Raw genomic sequence first — 22,625 nt, 5'->3', positions numbered from 1 at the left:
GCAGCAATGCAAGGGGGGGGTCTGGTGCATAGCGCACCCCCATCTCCTCCCTGGGACATGGCTGCGTACATGTGGCTACCACAGGGCACCCATGAGAGCTGCCTCCAGCCGGCTGGGCTGCTGCTGCGCATTGCCTTGCCTCCAGGAGCAGAGGAAAAGCATGGCTGGCTGAGAGCTGCTGCACCCCTCCTTCCCCAGCTGTGCCCAGCCCAGCTCAAGGGCCATCAGCACTGTTTCTGGGCATGTAGCAAGAAGCAACCGAGGAACAAAATGACTGCAGCTTCATAGCCAGGTGTATTATTGTTTTATACATCCTCCCCCCTGAACTATTATGTGCTGACTGCTGCAGGGCCATCATCTCAGCTCTTCAGATGGTGCAAGTCAGTGAGATTTCATTTCCATCAGTGGAGCGCCCCTGACTTACACAACCTCATGATTTAGTCTAGGAGACTTCACATGATAGACCTCAGGGTCTGATCCTGTGATCTCAGTGTCTTATAATGTGACTCATGCACTAAAAGCAGCCCTCTGAGAAACCAGCCGTGTAATGCCCAGATTGTGAGTCATTTCATTTGTTTGGTGACAGGGGACAAGTTTTGCAGTCTCCACACATAATTCAGTATTTCAGGTAATTTCCATCTGAGGTAGGGCTCTGTCACTCAGAAATCCCAGCTCTGCCAAACATGTAAACAGAAGGTGCCCACTCCCAGCCTTTGGTGATGGCTTTCCTGTTCAGTGAGGAAGGCACGCAAAATGTAACCCAGACTTTTGGTGCTCACAGTGTGGATTTGGGACGGGAAAACCTTTTTTAAAGTAGCAAACGCAGAGGTCTCAAGGTCCTCCTTATCAAAAATCTTCCTTCTCACAGAGTTAAATGAAGTGGCTAGATCCACCAGTCTCTGCTCTTTTGGCTACTTCAGGAAATGAATAATGCAGATATTATCAGGAGAAGAGACTAGAACTAGAACCCCATCTGCACTACGGCACTGTGTGGGTATGTTTTGCACCAATCTCCATCAGAGAGCATTTACGTAAATGGTAAGAACTAGTTCACCATGACAGGCTATATTGCGGGCACCCCTGGCAGCAAAGTCTGAACTGGCCTGAAGGCACAAGGAAATCCCTTTGCTTAAGGGGCTGTTTCGGATGGGCTGGACAGGAGCATGAATTCTGCTCTCTGGGTCAGCTGTCTCCATGGGTAAATCATAGAATCATAGAATCATGGAATCATTAAGGTTGGAAAAGACCTCTAAGATCATCAAGTCCAACTGTCAACTCAACACCACCATGCCCACTAAACCATGTCCCTAAGTGCCTCATCTACTCGTCTTTTAAATACTTCCAGGGATGGTGACTCAACCACTTCCCTGGGCAGCCTGTTCCAATGTTTCACCACTCTTTCAGTAAAGACATTTTTCCTTACATCCAATCTAAACCTCCCCTGCCGCAACTTGAGGCCATTTCCTCTCGTCCTATCACTTGTTACTTTGGAGAAAAGACCAACACCCACCTCGCTACAACCTCCTTTCAGGTAGTTGTAGAGAGCGATGAGGTCTCCCCTCAGCCTCCTTTTCTCCAGGCTAAACAGTCCCAGTTCCCTCAGCCGCATAAGCCTTGTTCTCCAGACCCCTCACCAGCCTCGTTGCCCTTCTCTGCACATGCTCCAGCACCTCAACGTCCTTCTTGTAGTGAGGGGCCCAAAACTGAACACAGTATTCGAGGTGCGGCCTCACCAGGGCCGAGTACAGGGGCACAATCACTTCTCTACTCCTGCTGGCCACACTATTTCTGATACAGGCCAGGATGCCATTGGCCTTCTTGGCCGCCTGGGCACACTGCCGGCTCATGTTCAGCCAGCTGTCAACCAGCACCCCCAGGTCCTTTTCTGCTGGGCAGCTTTCCAGCCACTCTTCCCCAAGCCTGTAGCGCTGCATGGGGTTGTTGTGGCCCAAGTGCAGGACCCGGCACTTGGCCTTGTTGAACCTCATCCAGTTGGCCTGGGCCCATCGATCCAGCCTGTCCAGGTCCCTCTGCAGAGCCTTCCTACCCTCGAGCAGATCAACACTCCTGCCCAACTTGGTGTCGTCTGCAAACTTACTGAGGGTGCACTCGATCCCCTCATTGATAGAGATATTGAACAAGACCGGCCCCAAAACTGAGCCCTGGGGAACACCGCTCATGACCGGCCGCCAACTGGATGTAACTCCATTCACCACAACTCTCTGGGCCTGGCCGTCCAGCCAGTTTTTGACCCAGCGCAGAGTACACCTGTCTAAGCTGTGAGCCACCAGCTTCTCTAGGAGAATGCTATGGGAGATGGTGTCAAAGGCCTTACTGAAGTCCAGGTAGACCACATCCACAGCCTTTCCCTCATCCACTAGGCGGGTCACCTGGTCATAGAAGGAGATCAGGTTGGTCAAGCAGGACCTGCCTTTCATGAACCCATGCTGGCTGGGCCTGATCCCCTGGTTGTCCCGCTCATGCCTTGTGAGCGCCCTCAAGATGAACCGCTCCATAATCTTCCCCGGCACCGAGGTCAGGCTGACAGGCCTGTAGTTCCCCGGATCCTCCTTCTGGCCCTTCTTGTAGATAGGTGTCACATTGGCAAGCCTCCAGTTGTCTGGGATCTCCCCCGTTAACCAGGACTGCTGATAAATGATGGAGAGTGGCTTCGCGAGCTCCTCCGCCAGCTCCCTCAGCACTCTTGGGTGGATCCCATCTGGCCCCATAGACTTGTGAGCATCCAGGTGGCGTAGCAGGTCGTTAACTGCTTCCTCTTGGATTATGGGGGGTTCATCCTGCTTGCCGTCCCTGTCTTCCAGCTCAGGGGGCTGAATACCCTGAGGATAACTGGTCTGACTATTAAAGACTGAGGCAAAGAAGGCATTAAGTACCTCAGCCTTTTCCTCATCCTCGGTGACAATGTTCCCCCCTGCATCCAATAAAGGATGGAGATTCTCCTTGGCTCTCTTTTTGTCATTAATATATTTGTAAAAACATGCAAAGTGGAGAAGCTTCCTCAGACAGCTCTGCTTTCCAAGACTGGGGAAATACAAATAGAAGTGAAGCAGGGGAGGAGGGGAAAAGAGGTGTCGATTAATTTTTAATAATGAATTCTCCAACTGCCATCACCCCATCACCTGAAATAACAGCTCAGAATAACAGGATGATACCATGTGGCTTATGGAGGCAACATATGGAAAAGATTTCTCTGGAGTGGATCATAATTACAGTCCTTGGATTTTGATGTGAATAGAATGCAAAGTATTCCACAGAAAAACATTATTTCCTCCATCTGGATTACACTGTTACACCCAAACCTGCAGCAAAGCTGTGTAGAGTCACCAGGATACCTATCTATACTGTACCTTAGTTGTCGGAGCAGAAAGCCTCTCCTGGAAAAGGATTCAGCTGTGGGTGCTTCATCCTTACAGAGCCAGAGACTGGAGTCCTCTCACTTGCATGATACAGAGTGATGATGTCTCTTTTCTTTTCTAGACTTTCAGTCTTTCCACAGCCTCTGAAATTTACTTCTGCTCCAGGATGCCAGGCCCAGCATGGTTGATTTGACTGGCATTTGATTTTTCAGTCATCCACCTCTGGCTGTACAGCTGCTTTTACAGGCACGACTTATCTGAAATATTCACTAGCATGCTGGTATCTACAGTCAACCAGCTACCATTCACTTTCATTCCTTAGGCCAAAAGAAAGTCCTGTTGCTTTGTGTTTTTCTTCAGGGGATTGGAGAGGTTGCCTATAGGCCTGATTTTTAGAGATGTTTTCTGTCCCACCCATCTCCAGCTCTTACATTCATCAGTGTGTCCCAAGGACAGAGTGTGAAGACACTGTTCTGTGGTACATGTCACATGGCAAAAAACTGGAACCACAGCATGAATACTGGTCTTTTCTGGCTCCTCCAAAGCAACTGCTGCTCTTTGTCAGCTGTTATGTTCCAGTTCAGAAACAAGAATGAGGAGGTGGATGCACAGGCATCTGGAGGAAAGACAAGTGCAGAGAGTGGCTTTTAAAAATGTTTAAGAAAACATGAAACAAATCAGAGATGGACCAAATGACTCATTTAGTCCATCTTGCTGCTCATGCAGGTTCAGTCCTTGATTGCATCTTCTCCAGTGTTATATTAAAACCATTTTTAAATGATACCAAGTACGGTTCTTCCACCACGCTTGCATTCCCACCTCCACCAGAAAGCAGAGACATGTGCGAGTAGAGCATCTTGGATGCTTCTGGATGCAGCCTCCCTGCTGATGGCTGCGGTTCCCCATCAAGGATCAGAGCAAGAAAATGTAGTGGTAGGTAAGGGCTGAAGGGAGGCAGGTTCATGGGCTCAGCCCATGAGGCAGGTGGTGCAACCGGGCAGCCACAAAGTTGCCAGCAAGCAGTGCAGGGAACAAGGCTCATGGTGCACATGGTGCCTGCTGGGTGGAGGGCCTTCCAAAGATGGAGATGTTTCACTGCTCTTCATGCCTGCTGAGGCCAGGGGTTGGGATTTGAAACTCTGAGCTTGTCTCTCTCCTGTGCTAACCCTCAGCTCCATAGTTTGCAAGGGATACTAGGCAGCAGGTGCCTTATACACAGATGACATGGAAAGCCAGATTTGCTTTGTGCAGGAAAGCATTTGTTTTACTCTTAGAAGGTAGGTTGCCATGTGATAACTCCTAATGTATTGGAAAATAAAACATCTCATGAAGATGTTTTATTTATGGAACAGGTTGCCCAGAGAGGTTGTAGATGACCCATCCCTGGAAACATTAAAGGTCAGGCTGGATGGGGCTCTGAGCAACCTAATCTAGTTGAAGATGTCCCTACTCATTGCAGGAGGTTTGGACTAGATGACCTTTAAAGGTCCCTTCCAACCCAAATCATTCTATGATTCTATGATTAATATCCAGACTAGGATACCATTACAGTGGGTCATAATAAACCACCTGCACTGAGGGCAGTGAAGTTCTGGGTTGATTTGGAGCACGGAGGGGGAAGGCTCCAGCCCCCGGCGAACCGCCGGTCCGGGGGAGGAGGAGGGAGGAGGAACAGTGGCTGTGCCTCCAGCTGGAAGTGGGGCTCAGCTGAAACAAGCCTTCCTCTTCATCCTTATCATAACCACCACCGTATGGGAATAAGGCTGAAGCTACCGAGAGGCTGGCTGGATGCCCCTGATAAGAAGTGACAAGTTCTGCCTTTTTCACTCACAGAGGCGATCAGCTCCGGTGCAGGCGCGTCCTGCAGCGGAGCGGCAGATCGCAGTGTACAGGGGGTTTTCCTGACCTGGGGAACCCACAGGGGAACGCAGAGACCCGCCGGGAGCCGGCAGCTCTCACCAGGGCGGCTGACGAGGCGTGGGCGGGGGCGTTACTGCTGAGTAACGGCTGCCACCCCTCACTCCCACTAAAGGCAGCCCCAGGGAGCGCTGCCACCAGGACGGGCAAACAGGGCGTGGCGCAGCACGTCAGCTAGGGCATGGCGCAGCGGTTTGCGCGGCAGTTCGCGAGGGAGGGTACGCAGGGAGGGTGCCTCTTTGAAGAAGAGGCATTCCACGGGCCGAGTGGGGCACTCGGCGTACACATAACCCAGCAACTGGGCACAGGTCAAGGGCACTCATCCTACCCGACCCTCAAGGCAGAATGGTGGGCACTCGTCTGAGGGTAAAGGCCGCGGCTCCAGCTGGGGGGTCTGCACCATCTACCCCAGCGGCGGCCGATGCCTCCACGCAGACGGAACTGCCGAAGGGAGAGGCTGCAGCGCAGACCTCAGGCTGCAGGGAGTGCCCAGGCCTCTCTGCTGGGGTAAGGACAGGCAGCAGAACTGGCTGCAAAAGGTGTGCCCAGGTGGAGGACCTCCTGCAGCAGGTGGCTGAGCTGCAGGAGGTGGTGAGAAGACCGTGTAACATCAGGGAGGCAGAGAAGGAGCTAGATAGCTGGTTCCAAGTGCAGTCTGCAGCGGACCCACTGCCCATGGCCAAACAGCCAAAAAATCCCCCACCGGCATATGCAGAAGGGAGCAGGGGGGCCAATAATGCAGAAGAATGGACGGTTGCGAAGGCAAGGACCAGCAGGAGGAAGAGACTTCCCCCGAAGCCTGAGGTGCCCTTGCAGAACCGCTTCACCGCTCTGCAGGCCAAAGAGGAAAGTCCTGTCACACCAGGAGAAGCGCTGGAGCTGAGTAATGCAGCCCGACCTGCCCCCCGTATAACAACCAGCGCCACTAAGAAAAGGCAATGGGTGATAGTAGTAGGTGACTCTCTTCTGAGAGGTACGGAGGCACCCATTTGCCGACCGGACGCACTCTCTAGAGAGGTGAGCTGCTTACTGGGGGCTCACATCAAGGATGTCACTGAGAGGCTACCAAGCCTTGTACAGTCCACTGACTATTATCCGCTGCTGCTGTTTCATGTGGGCACCAGTGACACAGCCAGGAGTAGTCTGAGGACTATCAAGAAGGACTACAGAGCCCTGGGAGCAGCGGTAAGGGACTCAAGAGTGCAGGTAGTTTTTTCATCAATCCTGTCGGTCAAAGGGAAGGGGTTTGAAAGGGCCAGTCGAATCTGGCGAGTCAACAAATGGTTATGGGACTGGTGCCACAGCCAGGGGTTCGGCTACTTAGACCATAGGACTCACTTTGAGAAACCTGGTCTACTGGGGGCTGACGGGGTCCATCTGTCAGAGAAGGGGAAGAGCATCTTTGGTCATAGGCTTGCCAAGCTGGTGAAGAGGGCTTTAAACTATAGATGCCGTGGGAGGGGAACCCCAATCCATCCCACTCCTACCAGTTTGATGCCAGGGCCAGCAATAGATGCCCAGAACCTGGAGAAGGAACACAGGTCAGCAGGAGAGCGCCTGAAGAGCAGCACAAAGGAACTCCAGCCAGTAAGACAGCTTCATCAGGGGCCCAACTTAAATGCCTCTGTGCAAACGCACTGTTGTGGTTTAACCTCAGCCGGCAACTAAGCCCCACACAGCCACTTGCTCACTCCCCCCCAGTGGGATGGGGGAGAGAATCGGAAGGGTAAAAGTGAGAAAACTCGTGGGCTGAGATAAAGACAGTTTAATAGGTAAAGCAAAAGCCATGCACGCAAGCAAAGCAAAACAAGGAATTCATTCACTACTTCCCATTGGCAGGCAGGTGTTCAGCCATCTCCAGGAAAGCAGGGCTCCATCACACGTAATGGTTACTTGGGAAGACAAACGCCATCACTTCAAATGTGCCCCCCCCCCTCCCTTCTTCTTCCCCCAGCTTTATATGCTGAGCATGATGTCACATGGTATGGAATATCCCTTTGGCCAGTTTGGGTCAGCTGTCATGGCTGTGCCCCCTCCCAGCTTCTTGTGCACCTCCAGCCTTCTCAGTCGGTAGAGCATGGGAAACTAAAAAGTCCTTGACTAGTGTAAGCATTACCTAGCAACAACTAAAACATCGGTGTGTTATCAACTTTGTTCTCATCCTAAATCCAAAACACAGCACTGTACCAGCTACTAAGAAGGAAATTAACTCTATCCCTGCTGAAACCAGGACACGCATGTAGCATGGGGAATAAACAAGAGGAGTTAGACACGTGCGCATGCCTGCAAGGCTACGACCTTATTGGCATCACAGAGACGTGGTGGGATGGCTCCTATTATTGGAGTGTTGGGATGGAGGGATACAGGCTCTTTAGGAAGGACAGGCAGGGGACACAAGGAGGGGGTGTCGCCCTCTATGTCAATGACCAGCTGGAGTGCATGGAGCTCTGCCTGGGAATGGATGAGGAGCCGACCGAGAGCTTATGGGTCAGAATTAAAGGCAAGGCAGGGACAGGTGACATTACGGTAGGGGTCTGCTACAGGCCACCTGACCAGGAAGACTGAGCAGATGAGGCCCTCTACAGACAGACAGGAGCAGCCTCATGCTTACAAGCCCTGGTCCTCATGGGGGACTTCAACCACCCTGACATCTGTTGGAGGGACAACACGGCAGGGCACAAGCAATCCGGGAGGTTCCTGGAATGTGTTGATGATAACTTCCTTCTCCAAGTGGTAGAGGAGCCAACGAGGAGAGGTGCTATGCTGGACCTTGTTCTCACCAACAAGGAGGGGCTGGTGGGGAATGTGAAGCTCAAGGGCAGCCTGGGCTGCAGTGACCATGAAATGGTGGAGTTCAAGATCCTTAAGGCACCGAGGAGGGTGCACAGCAAGCGCACTACCCTGGACTTCAGGAGAGCAGACTTTGGCCTCTTCAGGGATCTGCTTGGTAGAGTGCCATGGGACAAAGCCCTGGAGGGAAGAGGGGCCCAAGAAAGCTGGGTAATATTCAAGGATCACCTCCTTGAAGCTCAGGAGCGATGCATCCCAACAAAGAGGAAGTCAGGCAAAAATGCCAGGAGGCCTGCATGGATGAACAAGGAGCTCCTGGACAAACTCCAACACAAAAAGGAAGCCTACAGAGGGTGGAAGCAAGGACAGGTAGCCTGGGAAGAATACAGAGACATTGTCTGAGCAGCCAGGGATCAGGTTAAGAAAGCTAAAACCCTGGTAGAATTAAATCTGGCCAGGGATGTCAAGGGCAACAAGGAAAAGATTCTATAGGTACATCAGGGATAAAAGGAAGATGAGGGAAAATGTGGGCCCTCTCCGGAATGAAACGGGAGACCTGGTTACCCGGGACACGGAGAAGGCGGAGGTACTCAATGGCTTTTTTGCCTTGGTCTTCACCGGCAAGTGCTTGAGCTGCAGAAGGCAAAGGCAGGGACTGGGAGAATGAAGAGCCACCCACTGTGGGAAAACATCAGGTTCGAGACCATCTAAGGCACCTGAAGGTGCACAAGTCCATGGGGTCCGATGAGATCCACCTGCGAGTCCTGAAGGAACTGGCGGATGAAGTTGTTAAGCCACTATCCATTGTATTTGAGAAGTCGTGGCAGTCCGGAGAAGTTCCCACTGGCCGGAAAAGGGGAAACATAACCCTCATTTTGAAAAAGGGAAAAAAGGAAGACCCGGGGAACTACAGGCCAGTCAGTCTCACCTCTGGGAAGATCATGGAACAGATCCTCCTGGAAGCTGTGCTAAGGCACATGGAGGACAGGGAGGTGATTCGAGACAGCCAGCATGGCTTCACCAAGGGCAAGTCCTGCCTGACCAACCTAGTGGCCTTCTATGATGGAGTGACTACATCAGTGGACACGGGAAGGGCTACAGATGTCGTCTATCTGGACCTCTGTAAGGCCTTTGACACGGTCCCCCACAACATCCTTCTCTCTAAACTGGAGAGGTATGGATTTGATGGGTGGACTGTCTGGTGGGTGAGGAATTGGTTAGATGGTCGCATCCAGAGGGTGGTGGTCAATGGCTCAATGTCCAGATGGAGATCGGTGACGAGTGGTGCCCCGCAGGAGTCCGTATTGGGACGGGTACTGTTTAATATCTTCATCAATGACATAGACAGTGGGATCGAGTGCACCCTCAGCAAGTTTGCAGATGACACCAAGCTGAGTGGTGCGGTTGACACCAGAGGGAAGGGATGCCATCCAGAGGGACCTGGACAAGCTGGAGAAGTGGGCGCGTGTGAACCTCATGAGGTTCAACAAGGCCAAGCGCAAGGTCCTGCACCGGGGTTGGGGCAAGCCCTGGTATCAATACAGGCTGGGGGATGAAGGGATTGAGAGCAGCCCTGCCAAGAAGGTCTTGGGGGTACTGCTGGATGAAAAGCTGGACATGAGCCAGCAACGTGCGCTCGCAGCCCAGAAGGCCAATTGTATCCTGGGCTGCATCCAAGGAAGCGTGGCCAGCAGGTTGAGGGAGGTGATTCTGCCCCTCTGCTCTGCTCTGGTGAGACCCCACCCGGAGTACTGCGTCCAGCTCTGGAGCCCTCAGCATAAGAAAGACACGGACCTGTTGGAGCGGATCCAGAAGAGGGCCACGAAAATGATCAGGGAGATGGAACACCTCTCCTGTGAAGAAAGGCTGAGAGAGTTGGGGTTGTTCAGCCTAGAGAAGAGAAGGCTTCGGGGAGACCTTATTGCAGCCTATCAGTACTTAAAGGGGGCTTCTAAAAAAGATGGCGGCAGACTTTTGAGCAGGGCCTGTTGCGACAGGACAAGGAGGAATGGCTTTAAACTAAAGGGGGGTAGATTTAGACTAGATAGAAGGAAGACTTTTTTTACGCTGAGGGTGGTGAAGCACAGGAACAGGTTGCCCAGAGAGGTGGTGGATGCCCCATCCCTGGAAACATTCAAGGTCAGGTTGGCCAGGGCCCTGAGCAACGTGATCTAGTTGAAGGTGTCCCTGCCCACGGCATAGGGGTTGGACTAGATGACCTTTAGAGGTCCCTTCCAACCCAAACTATTCCATGATTCTATGATTTTATGATTCTATGATTCTATGATTTACCTAGCAGAGCAGAAATATTACTGCTTCATGCTCAAAAAAGCATTCTCCTCTGAGAAAAGACTCAATTAAAATAATATCCTGAGACTTTCTGGCTTGTGAATCTTACACAAACAGCAACCATGTGCTCTTAGTTTACAAGCTGAAGGAATGTACTTTTCCTTGCACAAGTAGTCCGCATTGTGTGGCTGTAGCTGAGGTAACAGAGATGGTAAAGAGCAGGTTACTAAAAGGATACTTTCTCTGCCCATAATCCCCCACCCCATGATGTGAAGCATAAGCTGGGATGCCTGCCTCCTCCAGAAGCGGGAGCCCTCACTGGCCGTGCTACCCATTCCTGCGTACCACAGCAGAGGCACCAGCAGCTCATGACCTCATGCTGCTGTTTCCAAGGGCATCGGCTGTGCTGCACCGGTGGGAGCACCACACCAGCTGTGGGGCTTCTGTTGTGAGCTGTAGATACAAGCAGAAGTCCTGGCCTGACTCACATGAGGTCTAGGAACTAGAAGAAAATGTAATTTTACTTCTCAGAAACACACAAACAATACACAGAGAACTAATGCAGAAAATACGGAAGGCCATCATGTCATTTTCAGAGTCAACCTTTCCTGACCCACACTTTCCCTGTAGCGGTAATTAACCTCTCTGCAAAGTGAGTGTCAGATGCTACCAAGCCAGAAGAGCGGTGCTCCCAAGTGTAGCTTATTCTCCTATACATTATTATACATGGTGCAGAATGCAAGTGCATCAAGCAGAAAAGATTTCAATTTCAAATAGGTAAACACTTTGCTGTTGTCAAGCTAACAGGAAGGCAAGCTGGAAACTACTAAATCATTTCTCTCACAGTGGTACTGAATAGGCCCCTCATGCTGACAGGGTCGTAAATAAAGTTGCTTTTCCAGCAAATTGGCACCTGGAGGATGCTTTCCCAGATAGCATCTCTGCCCATGTGTTGCGGAAGCAGATTGGGATGGTAGTAAGACACGTATGGTTTAGCCCTTAAATGCCAACGTTATGCTTATTTGCTCTAGATATTTTCTAGCACAGAAGAAGTGAGGAGATAAAAAGCAAGAAAGTATGGGAAAATGAGGGAAGAACAGTGGTAGTCTTTGAAAAATTTGAGTTGTACATCCACATTGCAAACTGATCAGGAAACCAATCCAAATGTAACCAGCACCCAGATGTGAGCTTTCAGTGCCCAGCGCTCTGGGTTGCTTGAGTTGAAAGCACCACTGCACCTAGACCACAGGTCAAAAACCAGAGTTTCATCTGGAGAAGTACCTTGTCCCATTACAGAACCGAAAGCAAAAGCACTGAAATTTCCTGTCAGTGCAAAATTCTAGGGAAAAAATAATGCAAAACAATTCTGATAACAACATTTAGAAAATTTAGAAACAAAACTCCACCTGGAAGCTCTATGAACGCCCTAGCCCCTCAGTCACCGGGGGTTTCCAGATGCCTTTGAACTAAGCAGAATGGACCAGGGGTCCCTGAGCTTAGTCCCTGGAGTATGACGCCAAGGGACTAAGACAGGTTGCTAGGCCTGTCAGGCCAGGCTCAAAAAGCTGTCTGCCTTCTGCAAGATGATTCCTCAAAATCTCCCTGTTCTATAGAGCATTTTGCTTTCAGGGAAGTGACATTTCCTGGCATCAAAGCATCCTCCCAAGAGACTTCCCAGCTAGCTCAAATGTGGACACCCAAGGAACAGGTGCTATCAGCTCCATGGTACAAAGATCAGATTTCAAATAAATTCAGAAATTCTCAGTCCATTTTGCAAGAGACACTCCTAGGAAAGGGAGGGGGCAGTGGGGTGATTATCTGAGCTCAGATCCTGGTGACAGGCAGCTTGTGTAGTTGTAAAAAGCATTGGCAGGCTCACCCTGCATGGGTGGATGACCAAACTCATCTCAGTTTCTGATAGATGTCACTCTACAAAACAAGATGGGGAAGTACTAGCAGGGCTGTTGTACCTCTCTCAGCATCTCCAATGTTTCTCCTGGTTATTACCACATTCAAATCACCCTTTAGCTTCCAGCACAATCTGTTTAACTCTTTTTTTCCCTCTGGTCTGTGCTCACAAAGGAAAATAAAAGCTGCCATGGCCTTTGTAAGCAAATAACTCACCTCTGCGCTGCACTGAATTGGTTGGATGGTCAGGGTGCCTCCAAAGCTGGGACTTTCCCCATTAAGCTTTCCTGGATGCTCGCTTGGCATTGCCACATGGGCACGGGTGCTGCGCTGCTCAGCACATTGGCGGCCGGGGTCATGCTTATGCTCCCAGACACTCTAGTCTCTACTGTGATGTCCAATGGAGCAGCATTGGCAAAGGCAAGGTTCAGAGGGACATATCATCAGATGGCCACCAGGTGTGGGCTTGGGGCTGCGGGGTTACGTGCTTACCTCTCCTGCCAGCTCCTCTGGCCGGCTCCCCTGCAGAGCATCCAAGCAGCAGGAGATGCTTTCCAGGAAGTGCTGAACTGTGCTAAATTCCCTGAGATCAACCCCATGCAGGGCAAACAGCTGGGAATTTCCCTTCCCAGGCTCATGTGGCACTCTGGGATATAACTATCCAGTAGCAGCCTCGCTTGGGAGTTTGTGCACTGGGTAGGTGGTGGTTGGGTGGCTTCCTGGGGTGACCCTGCTGTGCAGTTGGATGGAAGAACATCCCAGCTCCTGGACACTTTGCCAAGCTAATGCAGGCTTCACCTGTGCCCTACCAGCTAACATGCAGGAAGATGAAGGTGGTACATGCTGCTGGTTGGAGGTGGTACATACTACCTGTGTGCTCAAACTCAGCTTGGACATCAATGTGTACAGTTCTGTGGCAGGGTAATATGGTCCCCCCCATGACTGCGTTTCCAGGAAACCTTTTCTTTTTGTACTGGAGAGAGAGAGAGGTAGTTGAGCCACCCCGTTTTGACAGCCAGCTCCCTGGTGGGTGCACAGTGAGACATCTCTCAGCTTCAGTCCATCAGCTTTTGTTGACAGCACCCCTCACCTGGGTCATCCAAAGAGGAAAGATGAGGAGAGCAAAAGTATTGCCTGTCATAGCTGCATGCTGGCAGAGACCTCAGCGAGAAAAAAAACAAATTTCTTTTGTCCAGTTAAAAGCAAAGACTGAATCCAAGAGCTCTATGCCAAAAACATTTTGCACTCTCGGTTCCCCCAGCTCCTCACAACTTGTGCTGGTGGTGTCTCTACGCTACACCATCGTGTGGTGTATTTGACAAGCAGATTTAAACGGAGGCTACTTAACATACCCATTACATACATTCTCCTCTAGCATATAGGACCTGTTGGTCCTATATGTGTTAGCATAGGACCTGTTGGAGCGGGTCCAGAAGAGGGCCACGAAAATGATCAGGGGGATGGAACACCTCTCCTGTGAAGAAAGGCTGAGAGAGTCAGGGTTGTTCAGCCTAGAGAAGAGAAGGCTTCGGGGAGACCTTATTGCAGCCTATCAGTACTTAAAGGGGGCTTCTAAAAAAGATGGCGGCAGACTTTTGAGCAGGGCCTGTTGCGACAGGACAAGGAGGAATGGCTTTAAACTAAAGGAGGGTAGATTTAGACTAGATAGAAGGAAGACTTTTTTTACGCTGAGGGTGGTGAAGCACAGGAACAGGTTGCCCAGAGAGGTGGTGGATGCCCCATCCCTGGAAACATTCAAGGTCAGGTTGGCCAGGGCCCTGAGCAACGTGATCTAGTTGAAGGTGTCCCTGCCCACGGCATAGGGGTTGGACTAGATGACCTTTAGAGGTCCCTTCCAACCCAAACTATTCTATGATTCTATGATTCTATATGGGACATCCCAAAGGCCAAACTGTAGACCGCCAGCCTACAGGACAGGATATCATGCTAGCTACCATGTTATCAGTTATAGTAATAGTGGCAACTGTCAATCATTGTCTTTTATGACAATGGAAGAGGAAGAACGTTACCAGCAGGTCAAGGGAGGTGATCCTTCCCCTCTCCTCAGCACTGGTGATGCCACACCTGGAGTGCTGGGTTCAGGTCTGAGTTCTCCAGTACAAGAGAGACATGGACATACTGGAGTGACACCAGCGAAGTTCCAGTAAGATGGTTATGGATGTGGAGCATCTGACAGATGAGGAAAGGCTGAGAGAGCTGGGACTGTTCAGCTTGGAGAACAGAAGGCTCAGGGGGATCTCATCAATCTATATAAATATCTGAATGGGGTAGTAAAGACGATGGAGCCAGATCTTTCTCAGTGGTGCCCAGTGACAGGACCAGAGGCAATGGGCACAAACTAAATCGCAGGAGGTCCCGTCTGAACATCAGGAAAGATTTTTCTACTGTGAGGGTGACTGAGCACTGGCACAGGTTGCTCAGACAGGTTGTGGAGTCTCCAAGCTTAGAGATATTCAAAACCTGACTGGATACAGTCCTGGGAGACCTGCCCTAGCTGACACTACTTGAGCATGGGCGTTGGACCAGATGATCTCCAGAGGTCCCTTCCCACCTCAACCACTTTCAGGGAAGTGACATTTCCTGGCGTCAGAGCATCAATGCCAGTTTTAACTGAGGTCTCACATGGTTATAAAATCCAATGTTTGTGAGAAATTTTTTCCCATATATAGGAGAACAGGTGTCAGACTTACCAGAAAAAATAAGACATTTTTAATAGGCTCAGTATGATTGTCGTGCATAGTTAAACATCATTGTACTGAAGGAAGTGTCTGAAGTTTACCTCTTTGGTGGGGTTTATAGAGGTGTTACTGGGACACAGTTTTTCACCATGATGCATAAAAGACTTTGAGATAAGACTGACATCTTTTACCTCCATATGAAAATTTTTCATGCAGAAAATTTTATTGTTACACATTTTGATCTGAAATTAGCAAATATCAAGAAAGTTTATCGAAGATAACAGCTGTCATGTCCATAGTCAGTCTTGCATAACTTTAATTATAGCTGTATGTCTGTCTTGTTCTGCAGTACAGGAGAAATATGGAAGATCTTGTCCTTTGCTGCCAGCTGCTCTGAAACCACAGTATTGTGTATCCTCTTACTGGGAGAGCACACTGGAAAGCCTGGCTGTTAAAAAGTGAGTCGAGGTCTCTCAAGCCTGTTCTTGAATGAACACTAGAGTCACAGAGAAAAGAGGTTGTTCCGATGGATTTAAATACACATGCATATTTTTTTAATTGTCTAGAGTATCTTTTTGGTCAAATATTTAGGCAAACCTGCAAGAAAATGGCTTATGAGGAACAGAAGAGAAATAAAGGTAGGATCTTACAATTCATTGTGTAGAAATGAAAATTATAGCAGATTCCTTTGGAAGACTTGCAAGTGCAGTGATTTTCAGATGGTTCCTGGCTGCAGTAGGGAACTGTTTCCAGACTGTAGGTAGGCTGACGCATGCCAGGGATCACTGACTCCAGGTAGCCCTGGCTGCTGGCTCTTGTCCATCAGCTTCTGATCTGGCAGCATTTAACAGAGCCCTGGAGGGAGAGCTCCCAGCATGGGCCAAGGGGAGAGAGAAGGATTTCTCACTGTTTAGCAGTGGTACGCCCTACGCCCCAGGCAGTCAAGTTCAAGCCCTGAACAACCCAAGAGGAGTTTGGGAGCAGGTAGTAAGTATATCTGGGAAGACAAGGTCTCAGCCCATACTGGGCTGATGGAGAATGAAGCTTTATTTTCCCTTCCGCAGCATTAGTCTCTCACCCAGCCATGGCTCCTTGTCCCAACTAGTCTCTGCACCCTCTCTTTACCATCCTCTATCCATGCTAGTCTCCTCATCCCTTCCTACAGCCCTTGGTCCAATTTATACCCCCAGGTCTAATTTTTATCCTGTTTGACTACAAATTGGTCTTCTCCAGGCAGGCTGGGCCTAGCAGTTGAGTTGTTTGGAGCACAGATGGGAGAGGTTTTCTTCCTTCATTCTTATTTCAAATGCTCAAGCTGCAGCTGGTGCTGAGCTGCAGTGCTGGGAAAGGTCTTGCTTTGCCTCCAGCTGAGCTTCCTTGGCTTGAGCTGGTGCAGGCAGGGTCTTTGGGGAATGTAACTGCCAAGACTGCAGAAATCTCTGCTAGGAATTAAACTGCTGCTTTGCTAAGAGGCAACCAACTTCAGACAGTGCTTTTATGGGGATTACTGATGAACTACTTACCTCTCCATCCCCTGTCTCCAGATCTGAAGTCTCTTCCCCTAAGTAGGGGTAGTTAAGTTTTTCAAATGAAAGATTGTCTTTTTTTTTTCCCCTAACATGAACAAAACAATATTCCTAGGTTCCTCTCAGAAACTGGTGAGTTGGTCTAAAATGTTTTGAACAGAAAAGTAAATATTGTATTCAGGATAAGCTGGACATACAGAACACAAAAAAGTTTTAGCCCAGATTATTAAAGCTAGGTGAAGTTAATATCAGATGGAAGCAAGATTTGGTGTGGGATGTGGAGAGGAACCTTAACAGTAAATTGTGCTGTAAACAGAGAGAGTATGAGAGTAATGCATAGTTAGGCAAGAGTTAGGAATGCTAACTGCATCTTATACTATTAAGAGGTGCTTTTTTTCTGGGTATAAAATAACTAAGAAATGCCATAAACTCATTATTGCTTGTTCTTCAGCAAGTGCTGACACTAAGCTATGGAAACACATCAGATGAGCAGGAGGTCTAAGCCTCCAAAGCCATTGTACTTTCCCAAATACACTAACAGCCCAGCTCAGAGCTCTGCAAACCCAGGCAATGGCACAAGCTTGATATGGTAAGAGAATCTGGAAAGCATTGTAGCAGAAGCAACAGCATGTGCACTCTGTTTGGCAAGACGCTGTCTTTGATCATGGCATGCCGTCCTCAGGCCACAGGCCTGCTGCTGTAGAGACCTGGGCAGAAAATAACGTATTCTCTATGGCTGGAATCTGGTGCACCTTTCAAGTGCACCATGAGCAAGTAGGTCCCAGCCTACGTCCCCAGCCTGAGGATGTTGCTCTTCCACCAGCATGCTGGATATAGCTTGGGATTTAGTTGTAGCTGGAGCCATTCAGCACATTGGCACCACAGTGGGAAGAGTTTAGCAGCTCCATGTGAGGTCAATGGGACTAGCACGTGCTCAGGTCATCCCCAGTATGTATAATGTGTGTGGGATGATGAGAGAAAACAGCTGAAATGACTGTAGATATTGGTCCTATCACCAGCTGGGAAGCTGCAGCCACTGGGCTGTATGAAGGCTGAATGAAGCTCTTCATTCACTGTTTAAGGAAAAGGATCTCATCCACCTGAAATGTATCCAGAACTGCAAGGTAAAGCACTTCAAACCATATGATATTTTATCCTGGCTGCTTATTTACCAGCCAGCACAAAAGTTCACAGAGTGAATTATAAAAAATATTGCCTGCATGGAGTAAGGAAAGATAGGCAAGAAGAGATATGAAATATGCCCCGTGTTTGTTCCTTAATCACCCTAATGTGCAGGCAGTCAAAAAAGTTGGCTATGGTAACATGCTTGAGAGAATTATTTCAAACAAATGCCAACAAGAAAGTATCCCAGGAAACTTTTTTTGGGAAAAAAAAAAAAACAAAAAGAAAGGAAAGAAAGAAAAGATTCTTTCAGTGTTAATCTGTGGATTTACTGTTAATCTGTGGATTTTATACTTTGACAGTGTCTGGCCATCAGTTTCAAGCAAGAACGTAAACAGAATTGTGGATGTATGCAAAAGCCAACTTTTTTTTTCCTAAGCGCATGATTGCTTTTTTCTAGCCACGTGCTTTGTGTTTGTAGATGTGCTGTGGGCGATGGCTGTGCTTGCTAAGGAAGGCAGGGGCCGGAGGAAGTGGGAAGAAAGAAGTCAGAGCAGTCACGGCTGTAGCGAGGGCTATGTGTTGCTGGCAGGTTTGTGGAATGATCTAAGTCCACCAGCCAAAGAGCTGCCTAACTCTTAGCCAGATGACTCAGATGACATCTTGAAAGCCGAAGAGTTTTCCTACTCTTGTCACTCTTATAACTAGTCTGGTCTTATAAGCTCCATGGCCAAGATGTCCAGGACACTAGGCCTTGAGGGCATCATGGGGCATTCTCGGCTCCCATTAAGCACACATTGTCTGTGAGAAAACAGCTTTGCCGTTTTCCCTGCAAACTTGTTTCCCAGGGAGAGCTTACCAGGCTGCAAATAATAGGTGCAATGGGAAAGATGTAACACTTCCTCACGTAACAGCGGGGTACGGGGCAGGAACAAGCAGTGTGCATAGAGAGGAGCCTAAGGACAACAACAGGTAAATGAGATATTGCTAAGACACTGGCAGCAACAGTTAAAAAAATGGGATGAGAGTAGTACACCAGATCTTTTGAAGTAATGAGGAGCAGGCATGGTCTGTGGAGCAAGAGGGACCATAGCACAGAGCAGGCTGTGGAGAAAAGGGCTGGAATGCCTTGGTGTGAGGAAAAGCAGCAGGCACTTCTCCATAGCTGACCATCCCCAGATGCCAGAAATTTTCATTTCAATCCCTTTTATGATTACAGGTGCCCTGGATTTGCTTTTAAAGCTACACTGGGTTTTGACATGTTGAAACATGGTGGAGTTTCCCTTCTGCAAAATTTTTAGAGGGAGAGGTTACTATGGCTCAGTGCCACAATTCATTGGTCTCCCAGTGTGATCCAACATAGCATTGCTCAGCAAGAAAATGTAGCCCTTTCATAAGCACTGGCTGTTGCTGTATTGCTGCTGTGTTGGAATTAGATATTAGACTTTGTCAAAGCACAGTTTAGCATGCAAAGATTGTTCTTAGGGTCTGCTATTGCAGAGCTTGGAGCTTCTCATGGGAATTCAGAGGGATGAGCATTTTGCGTGATTGACCCCGGAGCTCCTAAACAAGTTCATCTGGAGAGCATCAGATATATTGTAGCCTATAGAAAGTAATAGTGCTGCGTTACTTAAAAGTTGCTAGGACTTTTGGCACCAAAGGCACCCATTGGGCAAAACTAACTTACTCTGACAATATTATTTTGTTTGGAAAACATATCAAAGCAATCTGAACATCAGGAGTTATACACGACTCTTCAAACTCCTTTCAAAATCTCCTAGGGCAACTCAGGATTTATTTAGCTAAGTTCAAGTACGGAAGAACAGCATTTGAGGTAAAAAGTACAGGCTGTTTGCATTCTTTTTGCCAGTATGTGACAGTGGGGAGATCCTGTGCAGATAAACTGATTTGTGCAACATAGAATTTGCAAACAGGGTGCAAGTTTGACATTTTAATGCGATTAATGAAAACAAAAGAGCGATGTAATAGGCAGTGCCAAGGAACTCTCTGATCTGGAGCTGATATATGCTCTGTAGCTGATGAGTGATATCCAGGTGGATTGGCAGCTCTGGCTAAAAACACAAACAAGTCTTTCAGGTTCTCCAAAGCCATGTCTGCACTGCCCCATGAGATCATTTCTGAGGGTACATCAGAGGTCCCGGTGAGGGCAGAAGACTCCTGACCGCTCCTGCTCTGAGGTGCCATGGGAAACCTCGGCCATGCCTACACTGGGCAACAAGTACTGCTCCTCCATGCATGACGTACAGCCACTGCTTCTTGCTGCCCAGCAAGGCTTCTAGCCTTTGTCTGCCCTTGAGCTGGCCTATGGTCCCTTGTTGCCACTCCACCTCACGGCTGTGCCTACCCACTACCATCACCACCAACACAGGTACTGGGGAGGGTCGGCAATAGACTGGATGAGGAGCACCGTCTCCTCAGCAGGGTGGATATATATAGGATGACATCTGTAATATCTTGCCTTCTCCTGAGGATGAAAGACACTTCTGGAGACTGGGCCCACCTCTAGAGATGTATGTTTGGAAGAGCCAGACCTATGAGGAATGGGCAATGAAGAAAAAGCATTTTTCTCTCTTTGCCTCTCTAGCAAGGCAGCTGGAGTAACAGGAAGTCTAAGGGCTCCTGAGACAGGAGAGTTTGAGGGGAGACAGTTAATAACAGTGATGCTGAAGATTAGTCTGGTTAAGAACAGGATTGGAAAAGGCCGGTCCTGACCTACTATTTGTCTTTTTATTAGTGATAGAGCTCTTTTCTCTATGTTTTTAATTTGTCCGCCCCTCCAGGTGAATGTCTTGATGAGCTATTTCTGAGGTTGGCTAAGAAGCAATATGAAAGGCAATTCAAGGCAAATAACAAATGACTGTTTTTAATACTGCCTTTCTACCAGGACACTAACCATGCTGCTGTCCTGACCTGGGGTCAGCAACAGGAACAGTCTGGTCCCAAACAAAGGCTTTTAGGCTTTTCTCTGCATGTGGGTCCTTTCGGGCTGCTGGTGGTGCGAGGCCACCACCCAGAGCCCTGTGAGAGCTATATGGTGTAGGATAGTTGAGGAACTGAGCCAAGATGTTCCTGGTGGTGGTGGGAGATCACCAGCGACAATTTCCTTGTCTTCTGAGTCCCTGTTGCTGCATATTCAGACAAAATGCATGTTCCTGTGAGAGTTAACACGTGCTGCAGTCCTGAGACTGCAAATTCTGACAGCTGTAAAGACCCACTGTAGGATGAAGATATGCTGTTGACATGGATGGATTAAAAAGAAGAATAACTGAGAGCTGTTTTGAGAGCTGAATAGTCTTCCTTATTTTTTTCTTTTTTTTTTTTCTTTAAAGGCCTTTCAGTAGCAAAGGCAACCCCCAGCAAAGGCTGGCATCTCATTGTCTCAGGCATCATTGAAATACATATTAAAAGGTTGCTTCGTTCCAAAGAGTTTACAGTCTAAATAGGGCAGACAAAGTGATGCAGGAAAGAAGACTACATCTATACAAGCAAATAAAATAGGAGAGGGCCTATTCTCTGGCCCTTCAGGCCAGTCATGGTGTGGTTTGTGTCCACATGGCTAAACACTCCCCTGCGGTGACTGGGGAAGGGGGAACTCCATCCAAGATGCCCGCTGGGGCAGTCCCTGGTGCATGCTGTCCTCTGAACCGTGCATTGACATTGTCTGGGGGAAATCAAGTCAGCATGGGCCAAAGCCATTTGAGAGAGTGTGTTAACAATTAAACAGTGTAGGCAATTGTGGACCAGTACTTGAGTCCTTGCCCTGGCCTTGTTTTAATTACCATTTGCATGGACCAATTTTTGCTCAAGATTTTGTGGGAAATCCATGACAAAGCCTGAAATCCAACCTATATCTGCTGAGTCTTCCTCTGGTGCCTCATACATCATTCCTTTCCTCTCATTCATTAACTTTTCATATTCTTTCTGTGCTGCATTAGTGTTTAGAAATAAGTCCTGCTGAGAATGTTGGTCTGACATGGTCAGTAGCATGGAAAGCGAAACCCCACTAGAGGTAGGTTATAGGACCAACAGGTTGTTTAATTTGGCAGCCAGTTTTACCATTTTAGGAAAAGGGGAGATATCTTTATGGAGTAAGACAGCGTGTCAAGGGAATGTGTTAATTGACCTCTGATTTCATTCATTCATACACCCTCTCTTTGATCCTCAGCTTGGATATAACTGCTCATCTTGTATTTACAGACCATCTGGAACTACAGTTTAAAAATTCAGTTTGAAATTATTTGTCTGTAAACTGAAAATTTGTCCGCAATCAGTGTAGCTGAGATTGTGTTTTGTTTTAGCGTTGTCTCTCGAATAAGCACAAAAAGCATACCCCTCCCCATCAAGCAAATTATGTCGTCCAGGTATCAACATCAAAGCATATAAGAAAAAAAATGACACAGAAAGGCTGAATTGCTGACTGTCAAAGACTGAAGCAGAAGAAAGACCAGTTACAAAGTCAAGTCATTAGCCTCCAATTTTCATTTTCAGGTATTAAAAACACAAAATCCAAACATCTTTCATCTTAAGAAAAGTGCCATGGGATCTTTCTTGGTGCTGGGCCAGGCTTGAGTGCACAGTTCTTTGCCCACCCTGAGGGCAGGTCACAGTAATTCAGAAGTTCAAGGCAACCTAGTCCAGAAGGCAACAACATCCTCAGCAGGTTTCCTACCATGCAGGGCTCACCTGGAAATGTTGCCTTTGGAGAGAGCCATGTATCCTTCTTGCAGTCTATGAATCTTCAAGGCAAGCTCAGGGGAACTTGGGAAAGTGACTGTGGTGGTTTCGAGGTAATTCATAGAGGGAGCAATATTTTCATTTCCTGCATACATGGACTGTGACTCTTCCTTGTCTTTGGACAGGACATAAAAGGGAGCAGAAAAGGATCATTGCCTCCTTTCCCTGTTACATGTGTGTGCAAGGATCACTGAATGATGACTCTTAACTGTTCCCTGGAACGTCAATAGTGATCTGCCCAT

Source organism: Aptenodytes patagonicus, chromosome 3, assembly GCF_965638725.1.
Source record: "Aptenodytes patagonicus chromosome 3, bAptPat1.pri.cur, whole genome shotgun sequence".
Lineage (NCBI taxonomy): Eukaryota > Metazoa > Chordata > Aves > Sphenisciformes > Spheniscidae > Aptenodytes > Aptenodytes patagonicus.
Note: the sequence above shows the minus strand (reverse complement) of the source record.